Source organism: Mustela nivalis (genome assembly GCF_964662115.1).
Source record: "Mustela nivalis genome assembly, chromosome: 14".
In the NCBI taxonomy this organism is placed as follows: Eukaryota; Metazoa; Chordata; class Mammalia; order Carnivora; family Mustelidae; genus Mustela; species Mustela nivalis.
In genome coordinates this window covers 63,279,729-63,293,784 of record NC_139033.1, presented here as the reverse complement: position 1 = coordinate 63,293,784, position 14,056 = coordinate 63,279,729, and the positions used below count along the sequence as shown (strand labels likewise).

Here is a 14,056-nt window from a genome sequence, read left to right as displayed (position 1 = left end):
CCAGCACAAGGCTTTGGGTTGTGGTGGAGTAATATCCGGTCATTTCTAAAGAAAGGAGCAGTTGAATGGTCATAAAAGGATTTCATGGTTATTATAGAGAACTGGAAAAATACAGAAAATATTGAAAAAATAGAAAAGTAAAGATTAGAAAATACGGGTGCCTGGGTGGCTCAATGGGTTAAGCCCCTGCCTTCGGCTCCAATCATGGTCTCAGGGTCCTGGGATCGAGCCCTGCATCGGGCTCTCTGCTCAGGGGGGAGACTGCTTCCCCCTTTCTCTCTGCCTGCCTCTCTGCCTGCTTGTGATCTCTCTCTCTCTCTCTGTCAAATAAATAAATAAAATCTTAAAAAAAAAAAAGATTAGAAAATAAAATCTTGTGGCCTGGAGATAAACATTGATAACATTATTGTATTTACTTCTTATTCTTTCCTTCCCTCTCTCAGTGTGAGTGCCACGTAGTGAGTGCTTACTGTGTACAAGGCATTGTTTCCTTTTTTAAGATGTTATTTATTTATTTATTTAACAGCATGAGAGAGAGAGAGAGACCACAAGAGGCAGAGCAGCAGGCAGAGAGAGGAAGGGAACACACCACCTGCCAAGCAGAGAGCCCGATGCAGGGCTCGATCCCAGGACTCTGAGATCATGACCTGAGCTGAAGGCAGAGGCTTACCCCACTGAGCCACCCAGGCGCCCTGTACAAGGCATTGTTACAAGAGCTCTCCTCATTTAATCCTCATGATGGCCCTGTGTTGTAGACAAAACAATTATTTGTATTTACAGATGAGGAAGTGATACGAAGCTTCTCTGGGTCCAGCAAGTGGGAAGTGGCAGAGTTAGGCTTTGGACAAGATAACGGGCTCGGCACCCCTAGGCCACATGGCTGCTTGGCGATCACACGGTCAACACAGATGCACATATACTTAGAGAGATGTAGAGTTTTTGTTTAAAATGGAGTTTTCTGATCTGGGGTTTTAAAAAGAATTTTGAGGGACATCTGGGTCATTCGGTCAGTTAAGCATCTGCCTTCAGCTCAGGTCGTGAGCCCATGTTGGGCTCTTTGCTCACCAGGGAGAGCCTGCTTCTCCTCCTGCCTTCTACTCCCGCTGCTTATGCTCGCTCTCTCGCTCTCTCGGACGTAAATAAATAAATAAAATCTTTCAAAAGAATTTTGGTGGGTGTATGAAGGAGCTGTGTGGGTGGGGAGTCGTTCAGAAAGCGTACTGGGGAAGACAAGGGGGGTGCCCACAGGAAGGGGATGCACGAGGGTCAGCGGCGAGTGCAGGGGTGGGAAGGAGGTGATGAGTCTGGAGGCCTGCACGAGGTGGAAAGAACAGACGACGACTCAGTGGTGTGCACCTGAGAACATGTGTCCATGAGTGTGTGCACGCGTGTGCGTGTGTGTCAAGGAGGTAGTTGAGGCAAAAGAAGCGATGAGGGGGGTGCCTGGGTGGCTCAGTGGGTTAAAGCCTCTGCCTTCGGCTCAGGTCCCCAGGGTCCTGGGATCGAGCCCCGCATTGGGCTCTCTGCTGAGCGGGGAACCTGCTTCCTCCTCTCTCTCTCTCTGCCTGCCTCTCTGCCTACTTGTGATCTCTGTCTCTCAAATAAATAAATAAAATCTTTTAAAAAAAAAAAAAGAAGAGATGAGGGAAATCCCGAGGATTCTTTACTGCGTACCTATGAGTAGGTGGCTAAGCTGTCACAGGAGGGAGGAAGGTCAGGAGGACCGGGAAGGGACGAGTTCCTCCGGGACCTCATGAGAGGGTGCTGTCTGAGAGCTGCACACGTTCACTAGGGCAGACAGACAGACACGCACAGGTGGACAGCAGTGGTGTTGGTTGCATTGCTCATACTGAAGTTTAGGAACATGAGCTTCCCTGGGAAGAACGGATGGAATATTTAAAAGAGGAAACAGCAGAGGAAGCTCAGGGACACGTCGGACAGGACGGCGGAGTCAGAGGGCGGGATGTGAGAGTGGCCAACACGCAGAGGTCAGAGAGCCGGAAGGGATGCCATCAGGCGGAGGAGGCCAGCAGACGCGATGCTCTCCTCCCCAAACCCCTGTTTCCACGGACTAATCTCTCATTTTTGAACTTTTCAAATTCATTTTTGCATGTCCACCCCGCTTCCCTGGTCCCCTTCATTGTCCTAACCCGGCGTGCTGTACTTCTGGGTCTCTGAGACTGATTTACATCCCCACCTCCTCCAGCAAGCTTTCCCACCTGCTCACTACTGGGCTTCCAGCCCTCTGTCTACTACCCCCTGCCCACCCCACCCCCCCCCCCCCGCCAGTCGCTTATCTTGTTTTCTCCCAAGAGTCCAAGCTTGTGGGGCAGGGGTTGGCCCACCTTGGAGCCCCACAGTGTCTGATATGTTGGTTGCTTATAACCCATAACATAGACTCTATTATTTTACTTGTATGGTTTGGATTTTTAAAAATATACTTCCCTTACACCAGGATCTCCTCGCCCTTTTCAGCTCAGTCTCAGCTTTATGTATTCTTCCCATGGCATCTTCTTCCCTACTGGCTTCGCATTTTGCTCCTCGAATGCTCGAAAGGCAGCCAGAGCTCTAAGATGCATCTTCTGTTCCCTCGTCTTTTCTCGCTTCCCCACTGGTCTCTAAAGCAGATGTCTCTCACTCTCAGTTTACGGTTCTCATAAACTGGTTCTCATCCTAGAACCTGCGGTGCATTCCTTCTGGCGTCCCATGCTTGCCTCGACACTTAACTGTAAGCCCAACAGGTAAAGTCTGCTCCAAGCCTTTTTTGCAGCATGAATTCCGTGACTCTCCCAGCCCTCTAGGCAGCTCTGACGGCAGGTGTCAGATCTCCACCAAGAGCTGCACAACTTCATCTTGAGTTCTTCCAATCCTTGTGGGTTCCATGTAGAACCAGAAAGAATCCTCACTCATATACTAGTGTATATGCATGTGTGTGTATGTGTGTGTGATGACCGATGGCGGTGATTACGACGACAATGGCGTTGAGGATAATCATGACCATTTTTGGAGCACGTACTCCATGGCAGGCCCTGGGCAAAGTGCCTTGTAGACACAGCTCCATTCAGCTCTCCCTTCTCTGCCTGCCTCTCTTCCACGTGCTGTGGAATTTTGGAGTTGTTCTTAGATCACTGAGGTGCTGGCTAGGAATTTTTGGCTTCCCCTGTGCAGGTGGGATGGGGTAGACCCAGAAGTTTTCTATGATCAGCCCAGAAGCTTCGGAGGAAATCCATGGCAGCAGTGAAGGGCGTTGACCTGATTTTCTCTCATCTCCAGCCCTTATCACCCCTCCTTCGGCCGAGCCAGATTAGGGTTTGGATGCTATAGTCGATCTGGGGAAGCAATGACACTTGACCTTCCCCTGGAGATGCTGTGCCTGTGGAGCATGGGTCTGAGGCACAACGCTACTAAATAAGCAATGCTTGATGGGATTCTTTTTTTTTTTTTTTTTAAAGATTTTATTTATTTATTTGAAAGACGGAGATCACAAGTAGGCAGAGAGGCAGGCAGAGAGAGAGAGAGAGGGAAGCAGGCTCCCTGCTGAGCAGAGTGACTGATGCGGGGCTCGATCCCAGGACCCTGAGATCATGACCCGAGCCAAAGGCAGCAGCCCAAACCACTGAGCCACCCAGGCGCCCCTTTTTTTTTTTTTTTTTTTTTTTTTTTTTGCTTGATGGGATTCTAATTAAATTAGAGAAGACAAAGTCCAGGCAGGAAAGTTTTCTTAAAAAGAATCGATTTTCCCAGTCTTGCCTTTCAAACTTCCACTCCTGCTTAGGGTGATCAGCATTCTAAGTGGGAAGAGGTAGAAACCAATGGTGTGGATGTAGAGGAATACAAAACAGAACATCTCCCTATTTCTCTAAATTGTTTGAAAAAACATCCAGTTGAAGAAAATAAAAAAAAAGGAGAGGGGGGTGCCTGGGTGGCTCAGTGGGTTAAAGCCTCTCTGCCTTCGGCTCAGGTCATGATCCCAGGGTCCTGGGATCGAGTCCCGAGTCGGGCTCTCTGCCCCGAGTCTGCTTCCTTCTCTCTCTCTGCCTGCCTCTACTTGTGATCTCTGTCTGTCAGATAAATAAATAAAATCTTAAAAAAAAAAAAAAAAAAGGAGGGGGGGGGTGACTTCACCGAATGACGTGACTGGATGTGGGGATAAGCAGATACTGAATTCGGTGTTTAAGGTCAGTGAAATGGCATGAAACTATGGGCGACTGCACGGGTCCCGATCCCAAGAGAAGTTAAAAATAAAGGCTTTTAGAGCATCCTAGGTCTTGCAGTGCTGTTCCATTTCGAAAAGGCACTAGAACACACTCTGAAATAAAAGGTGACTCAAGGAGGATGGCCCGTGAAGGAGGGGGGCAGCAGGGAGGAGCGGGACAGCCGACTGTGCTGGCGAGGAAAGCCAGCGGGCATGAGGCGGAGGGGTTTTCTGGTTCGTGTCTTAGTCGGCTTGGGCTGCCCTAAGAAAATACCATAGATGGGTATTTATTTCTCATAGTTTTGGCTTCTGGGGTAGAGCTCTCTTCCTGGCTCGTGGACGGCTTTACGACAGCAAGCTCTCTGGTGTCTCTTCTTCCGAGAAAACGAATCTTGTTGGATCTTCTGGATCAGGGGCTTATCTTTATGACCTCATTTGCCCTTAGTTACTTCCATAAAGGCCCTACTCCAAATTCAGTCACACGGGGTGGGGGGGAGTTAGTTAGGGCTCAACCCATGAATGTGGGGTGGAGGGGGGACAAACACAGATGGAGTGTTTGGCAAGACTAAGGGGAAGGGGCCAGTGAGAGCAAGAAAGGCAGAGAGGACTCGTGGAGCCGTGGATGGGAATTTTGGTGTCCGGGAAGTGGAGAGAGCGGACGACTTTTCAATAAATCATGAGGCCAGTTTATCTGATAAGTGGGAATGGGTTTGGAATTTGAGAACAGTAAGAAAGATCCAGAAAAGCCTCCAGTCGGCGGGGGGGGGGGGGCGGGGGGGGGATGAGATAAGAAATAAACCAGGGGCTGTCATGCAGTATCAGGGTTCCCGACAAGGTGGGCTACCATGATTGCTATGCAGACATCGGGGTCAATGTCATCTCCTTCTGGAGGTCTCATCTGCCTACACTGTTTTAATTTTTTTGCACAGCACTTAACTGTGTCTGATGAAGTTCTCATCCCCCCACTCTAGGGTATAAACTCCAGGAGACCCTGGTTTTTTTTTTTTTTTTTTTTTTTTTTTTTTGCCTTGCTTGTTGCTATGTCTAAGGCTTAGGGTAGTGCCTGGCACAGTAAAAACCAAGGAAGTCTCCACAGGCTGCAAAGATGAAATGACTATGCAATGGCACCAGTGAGAAGAATTCTGTGACCTTTCTCCTGTGTCCCTCAGGTCCCAGGATCAGAAGTGTGGAAAGAGAAAGGTTACTTGGGACTTGCCCTGGCAAGGTGGGAGTAGCAGAGGGGCTGCACAAAAAAGACATTGAGCGGGCTAGTGAGTGCGCTGTAGAAATGGTGGTCCACGGAGCCCAGGCTGAAGAGGAGAGATGACAAGCAGGCAGGGCGGGTGGGAGGGAGGCTCAGAGCAGTAAGCAGAGAGGAACCAGGGAAGGCTCGAAAAGCAGGTTTGGTAGGAGCGAGTAGGAAAGCCAGGGTTTGCTGAGTTGGAAAGGTGCCTTGTGATGAAAATGCCCAGCATGTGTCAAAGAAAGGTACAGTGTTTCCCAAATCTGCTTGACTGATGAATCCTTCTTATTTCTCTCCAGGAACATCCCGAGGGCCTACTCTTCCTGAGAGCAGAGCATCTCAAAGGAGGGTCCCTGGGACAGCAGCATCAGCAACCCCTGGGGACCTGTTAGAAAGGCGAACCCTTAATTCCCATCCCAGACCAGTCTGATCAGAAAGTTGGGTGGAGGCAGGCCTCTGAACGAGCTCTCCAGGCAATGCTGCTACATACGAACCACCAAACTAGTCAGTGCTTTAGAGAAGACCGAGGCACGCTCAAATCTGGGAGGGACTATTCATTAAGGAGTCAGTTGAGTCATTCATGTTAATGCTGAGGTCATACTGTATGACGGCAGACATTGAAACGGAAAGTAATTATGAGGCCAAAAGGCAGAGAGCAATGGAAAGAAGAGAAGATAGATCATATGGAAGCTATACCATCACTCCTTAAGTCACATAAAACTGACTGTAAGAGTCTGTATTATATGTCTAGCTATCTAAACTCAATTTTAAAAGTAGTTATTCGGGATGCCTGGGTGGCTCAGTTGGGTAAGCTGCTGCCTTAGGCTCAGGTCATGATCCCGGTGTCCTGGGATCGAGTTCTGCATCGGGGGTCGGGGGGGTCCCCTGCTCAGCAGGGAGCCTGCTTCTCTCTCTGCTTCTGCCTGTTTGTGTGCCCTCTCTCTCTGACAAATAAATACATTAAAATAATGATAATAATAAAATAAAAGCAGTTATTTACAAAGAACTTTATAAATCAGTCAGCTCAGGAGCACTTTATCTACTATAATAAACAGTTATGGGGTTAGCACAAATTTATCAGAAGGTATAATTTTCAAGTGTTAAAAAATGTATCTGTTCTATTCCTTATCAGAACAATTTGGGAAGGTGTTTACCATACATTCGTAATTTGCAAAAGAGCTGTCAAAAATAACTCAGGATATATGAATGCTTCAATGATACAATGAAAAAAAAAGTGTGACTCAAAGCAATCTGTGTGCATGTTTTCAAAGTAAAATTTGAATCTGAGTCTACATCTTAAAATGCATTTTGACTCGGAATTTTCCGTGAGAGGGAAAAAGAAACAAAGAAGACCCCTTGAACAATTACACAGAGCTAAATGAGCTTTTTAAAGCGCCTTAGCTGGAAATAGTCTTAGTTTCTAATGCATTTAGACATAAAGAGATATCAGAAATGAAAGAATAACATTGTTCAAAAATCTGCATGAGCACAAAGGCTTAATCGGAAGAAAAAATGGTAAGAAATGTCTCTGATTCTTTAAGGTAGAAGTTTGCAGAACTTCTGTTCTGTCTTCAACTTACTCAGCCATGGGGTTCACTGCCCTGGCAATATACATGACCGGCAGGGTCCCTGTGACTCCACTGGTTGTGGGCTCCCATGAGCCCTCTACTAAGTGGGGATGAGCTACACTAGAGGTCGGTCGGTCTAAATTAGGATCTGTGTTTCCTACAGAAAACCCCCTACAGCTCTTAGCTGGTTTAATTTGTGCAACCTCCGAATGACCCATTTCTTGATACTTTAGACCTTTGAACTGTAGTATTGTCCACACTGAGTAAGGCTTCCTTCTGAAATTTTGGCCCTCGTTTAGAGCCGTCTGTTCTCCCAAACTTCATTTGGGCATACTGCTGAGAAGTCGGGTCCAAAGTCATTAGACTGCAGGTTCTAAAATCTGCCTTTTGTTCCCAGAGTTGGAATGGCATTTCTGATCAGCAAGAGGCTGAGTTAGTTCACACAGCTGGTGAATTTCTTTCACTGTTGTGACTTCTTGGAACTCACAGGCAACGGGCGCTGAGCTAGAAGCCTGGCCCTCACGTGCAGAGGAGGGTGATGGCCATCTGGCAAAGCCCCTGGCTCTTCCTACGTCCCCCCAAAAAATAAGGAGCGATGACTCTGGAGAGGAAAGCAGTGCTAAACAGAAATGGGACCAACCCTCATCTTCGTGGGCCACTCACCATTTCTCAAAATGGTTCTGAGTTATAAATATCTAAGAACCCTGATGGAAATTTTGAAGGGTAAAATAAGACATTGAACTTTTTTTGTTTTTTCTTTTTTTTCCCAGGTACCTTCTCTCAAACCACTGAACAAAACCCTGGTGTGTTTTCACTGTTGGTTGAGAGATAAGCTCCAAATCCCTTTAGCCGTTACTGCGGGGCCCACCATCTAGCACTATAGTACTTTACAGTCTCCCCATTTGTTTTCCTGTGCTTCTTACAGAGCAGGACACAGAGTATTTTTTTCTTCACTTGCTAAGATGGGGGAATCAATGACACCCACCTTACAGGTGGCTGAGAAGGTTAGAAGACTAACATACCTGAACGAAGTTTCCAGCACAAGAAAAGTGCTTCATAGTTACCAGCTAGTGGTGGCAGTCGGAAGCATGGTTCAAATCCTGACTTTCTCACCTGTATGTGACCCTGGACAAGTTACTTAATCACGCTGGGCCTTGATTTCCTCATTGGAAAGTACCAAAGTACCACCCACTTGGGTGATGAATGAAGATCTGATCTGACACTATATTACGAAGTCTTTGGAAAACAGCCTGGCGCAGAGAAGGCGGTGTCCTGGTGTTACTTAGTTCTTGAAACAGTCCTCAGAGGTGGTTATCAGTACCCCCATTTGCACAGATAATGAAGCCAACAGCTAACAGTGGGTTCACAGTTCCAAACGACCACCCCCCATCCCTGTAAGAGAGGTAGATGTGGGTCTCCAGTTGCATGTGACGGTTCCCCTCCCAGGTGGCAATGCCTGCTTCAGATGGCTTGTCATCTTCATTAGTATTCCTGATTACTAATCAGCAACCCAGATGCTCTCGACCCCCAGCATGTGCTAGCATCCTACATGCCAGAGGTTGCCAGCACTTTCTTGTACCGCTTTGCTTAAATGCACAGGCGCACAGACCTTTTCCTGATCCCCGGGAAACTGGCAAAGAGTGGCTTCGAACAGATCACCCTGCCTGCCTTTCTCCCCTCCCGGGACAAAGGCACAGGGGGAAATGGGTGACTCCAAGGCGTGGATTCTTCCACGCACCCCCGCGGAGCCTCAGTTGTTCCTGCGAAAGAGCCAAGGGAGGTTTTTCAAGTTGGCTCAGACTTTCTTTGCCACCGAGGGTGGGGCAATGGTGAGAAAGTGAAGAGAAAGACCGGAGGCTAGTCCAAGAATTTGCTTGTGAGTGTGTACCACTGCCATCTGCTGGATGGAATGGGTATCAGACCTGTTCCGATGTTTCTCTGCTATGTAATGAGCAAAGTCACAGATTCCCATTATCGGTTTAGAACCTAGTGGTTTCATCATTTCATAGCGCCAGTTCTAAATATCTGCAGATTTTGGAAATCTCATGACAGCTGTGCACAGGATTATCATATGAATAATCGAAAGGTAAACGGATGACATCTTTGAAGCAATGCCTAGTTTCCCAGATCAAATTTATTCTCTCCCCAAATGGCTGATTTAATTGGTAGAATCAGCCCATAACTATCCAGCAAGGGAGCCTGACAGAGCTTGGACCCTTGTGTCAATGGCAAAAAGTACTTACAGGGAAGTGAAATCACCATCTGGCTTTATTCTTGTGTACTCTGAAATTCCCTGTTCATGTATCCAACAATGACTTATTGAGCACTTAGCCTGTGTGCCAGGCACATATCCGGAACTAAGGAAGCAAAGTGGAATAAACGTGGTCCCTGTTTAGTTAATGATATTAAATTTATATATTCTGAGTGCTTAGTATGCACTAGGTATATATGCATTCCTTTACATCTTATCCCATCCTCAGAACTACCCTAGGATTTATTACCTCACTGACAATGATCTTATTTCATTTATAAATATCTAATATATTATATTATTAACCCATTTCTAGTGACTACTCGTGTGTCATTTACAGTTGAGAAAATTGAAGCTTAGGGAGATTAAGAAACAATACGGTCACAAAGAGCAGGAGTAAGATTTGGTTGTGGGGAGTGGGAGTGAGTGGGTGGAGAGAAGGACTGACAACATGAAAACAATATAGATTTTTTTCCCCCCATGTAAAGAGTCTGGGTCTTTCATTTCACACACATTTTCTGTTCCATTAGCTACAGATTTCCAGCAAAGTTAAAGTGCTACACAACACTCAGTAATGTAGCAGCAGAAGCTTTGGAAAGATTGATCGGGAGGGCTATCCCTTCCTCTAGCAAGCATTTGAAATCTATCCAGTTAACATTCTCTTCAGTTCTTAGCTCTTCTGAAGAGCAGGCTTGGTGTCGGCAGCAAGCCCTGAATTGTAGTTGGTTCTCACCGGTTGGGAAACGAATCCCCATCGTGGTGGGCGTGAAGAATACTCATTTGTTCTCTCTCACATGTAATAGTGGGGTGCAGGGGCAGGTGCTGGTGGGGGATACCAGGGCAGGTGGGGCAGGGAGAAGAAGTAGGGGGGATGAACGGAAGCTGATGGCGGAGAAGAAAAGCACTCTGTGCCAGTGCCTATGAAAAGTGCTCGAACAGCATCTACTGGATGGAAGGCTAGACGTGTAGGTGGGACAGTTGAGTGACAAGTGGTGAGTAGGGGTTTGTAATCAGCCTGCTGGGTTAAAATCCCTGCAGTGCCACTAGACTTAACCTTTGACCTCAGACAGGTCACATCATCTTTCTGTCCCTTAGTTCTTTCCCCTGGAAGGTGGGGTTGCCTCACGGTGTTGTTCTGGAGGTTTAGTGAAGCAGTCCAGACTGCCCTCTGCTCCTTGCAGCAAGGGGCCAGAATTTGGACAGATCCTTCAGAAAAATGTGCCCTTTAGGCTTGCCTGATGCTACTTATTTCCACATCCGTTTGCTGTACATACTCATATTTTGTCTCTCCACAATACTATAAAGCAGGTTGGAGAGTTATTATCATTCCCATATTTATAGAAGAGATGCATCTCCAGGCGTTTGGGTTGAAATGAAGATGTCTTTCCAAGCAAAGCCTGCCCTCAGGACCAACCACATGAGAACTCCCCAGTCCCTTCTGCAAAGAGCATCCCATGCAACTGCATTTGTGTATCAAACTCCTATGCTGAGAGTGATTTTCAGATTGTTTCCTGGAAGTAAATGAAAGCCGAATTTCTAGGTAGGAGCTCCAGCCTGGGATGTCCCAGAAGGAAAACCACCAGAAAGGAGAAAAGAAAGCTATTCTAAGCATTCATGGCAGGTTTCTTTTGCTGAAATTTGCTTTCTTGTAAGTTTTGATGTTGAAAGAGAAACGGAATATCTAATTTTAAGATTACTTTAAACTTAACTATTCAACAGCTTAACTATTCATTATTTTGGTGGTGAATTCCATACTGGGCGAAACGTTACCTCCTGACTGTTGTACATGCTTGGGAAGTGTGATGTGAGGCCAGGAGCTTTAGAGAAATAAAAACGAATGGAAAGAATGGACAAGGTATTAGAAATACCACAGATTGTGTCCCCTTTCACTATGAAAGTGTTGTATTGGGTCAACGCTAGCCAAGGATCAGGACCAAAAGTTAGGGACGTGGGATGGGGGCACGTGCCCCGAAATCTAAGGGGGAGAAAGCAGAGCGGAGTCAACTCAAAATCAGACCCAACATGCGTCACTGTGTTAAGGTCCTTCAAGGTTGTCAGTGAACCATTTGTGATCCTTGTGGCACTTCTTTGTATGTAAATGGACTTTTACAAAGCAATGGTCAAAGGAGTTTGCTAATCATTTAATACATGCTTATGACATTTTTAACCTAATTCTTTGCACTATAAGGCACAGACTTGATTTTCTTGCAGAAGGTGAAACATAAGCCTATTCCAATGATGAATTCCAACTTAGCTGGCGTCGGATCAAGGGGACATCACCTTGAGAAATGAAAAGGCACCCTGGATAACGAGGTTCAGAGCAGGGAGATCCGTGCCCGCCGCAACAGAGGCTTCGTACGCGGCTGTCCCAACAGGCGGAGTCAGGAGTGACGCAGGTTTCCCTCATGAAATCAGTTACATGGGATGTGAATGAGGCTCCCCTTTGCACCACCGCTCCTCATCCTGGCTACCGCAAGTGACGTGAAAGGTACACAACCTACCCAGTCTTCACAATCCCAGCGTCTTTCCAGTTACCATGTCAGAAACTGAGGCATCCGCTTGCCATCTCGCTCTTTGTGCACCGCTAAACCAATCCTTCTACTACATTCTGTCAAGTTTTATCTTCCACAAACACCTTGAATCCTTCCATCCGTCTGTTTCCCCTGCCACTGCCTGAACCTTGGCTCCGTCTTCTCTTGCCTGGATGATGGTTAGAGCCTCCCAAAGACTATGCCTTGCCCACTCCTGGTGCCACAATTCACTGCCCACAGTGACATCAGAATTATCCTTTTAAGACACAGACCTGATTATGTCCCTTTTCCTTCAAAGCTCTAATTGTTGTTCAACTGTTTGATTAACATCTGTCTCTCTATGTGAATCATAAGCTCGGGGAAATGGGGACTCTGAATGCCCTTTTCTCGCCATCGTGTCTCTGGGCATCCAGCACAGGGTTGCGTATACAGCAGGCACAAAACAATAGCTGTTGAAATCAATGAATGAACTGAATGAATACTGCCTTGTTATTCTTAAAGGATAATCTCTCAGTGTTGCTTTCTGCACGGTTATCTCAAATCAAACTCATCAACACGCTTAACATGATTTACATCTAGTACATTCTTATGAATGAAAAGCCAGAGTGCCTAAGAAAATTGAATTCTCACTTCTGCATGAGTAAGCTATTAAAATAAGCAAACGTGCTTGCATCTGAAATTTTCATTTTCATTCCCAAGATGGTTCATCCTAAAGACGGAGAGACCAAGAGCTCTCCTCACTTGGGAGACTGTATACTGCAATCCCAAAGAAGGTTCAGAAATACAGTTTAAGATCCAACTAAATAAAAGGCCTTATGAGTTGATGGTTCACAAATAAATATTCTCTGATGTCTCAAATGTGATGTAAATGGAAAAGATCTTAGCAGAAAACATCACATTTCAGAATGAGGAAACAATCATTCTGATTTTGAAATGTGGAGACAAGAAAGCATTTGTGCAAGTAACTTATTGCTAAACCTAGAGCTACATGGAAGTTTAATTTTCAGAAAGTTCTTGGATACAATACATCTTTCGCTAATTACTTTTACATTTAAGAACAAATTGCTTTGGATAAATAATTGTATGCCGAAAGGTCCACAATGCTATTCAACAAATGGAATAATACATTTTCATCATCATCTAGTAGAAGTCCCAATGCATTTACTTTCCTAGTACTTAGGTAGTATAAGTCGTACCATAATTACTGAATATTCTCTGAAATAAATACCTCACATCAGAGTAATGTGGGTGGTCAGTAAATCACTATTACTTAAATAAGGATGAACAGAGCTATCACCAAGCACCCCTACTACGCAAGCCCTGGCAAACAAGAACATCTTACAGCTAGAAGAGAGACCTCTAGTGTGTGTTGGAGAACTTTATATTGTGCTTCAGGCATAATTAATACAGCAAAATCACTGCAGTCATTTTGAACACTGTGGTGGGAGAGTTTTTGCCAACTCGCATTCACGCTTAATTCATTTCAACATTTCTTCCCAGCAAATGTATGCTATGTTTGCCTAGCGACTTTCTTTTTTTTTATCAACATAGTGCCTAAACCAATGAAGTTTTCTCCGTGATGCAAAGTTTTAAAATTCAGCGGTCACCTTTGCAGCCTCATCAGTAAACATGAAACCTACTGTCATCAGAACAGTCGCTAACAACTCTTTGCAGTCGAGCAGCAGCAGGACTCCTGAGCCAAATCGTGGCCGCCAGTGTGCGGTCTCCTGCACACCAGCCCCTCATGGTAAGCCAAATGCCACACAAAAATAAACACCAGGGATACACCGACACATTGCCCATTATCCAGGAGACAAATTGATCCACTGCTATTTCACATTCACCAAGTAGATTAGCTATTAGTTGCCACAGATTTCCCACATATGCAGGTAAAATTCCTTGATGCAAAATCGGATTTAATGAATCAGGCTAGGGCATCAGCCTCAGCCTTTTAAAAATCCCTTATTTTCTCCTTTTCCACATTAAAAACACATTTGAGATAAACACAGAAGATGTTTCTCTAAAAAACACACATACACACAAAACAGGAGGTCTCTTAAGGAGTCTACTGCTGAGAAGGTAAAAGCATTTTGCTCATTTTTAATTTGCTAAAACAATCCAAGCATGCTTGGTACCCAGAGGGTATTCTCAAATAAACTTGTATCTCTAGCTGCCAGCTTAGTTGATTGAAAACAGAAGGCAAACGTTTCTTAAAGAATGAGTATGTTAAACTGTTATGTCTCTCCCAGTTCCAGCAAGGAGACACAC

The 14,056-nt window shown here is 45.7% G+C and overlaps 1 protein-coding gene across 1 annotated transcript in view; it reads right to left on the bottom strand.

Moving 5' to 3' along the window:
• KCTD1 (potassium channel tetramerization domain containing 1) overlaps positions 1-14,056 on the bottom strand; it is a 180,787-nt gene that overhangs the window by 164,651 nt on the left and 2,080 nt on the right. The gene's annotated exons all lie outside the window — the stretch shown is intronic.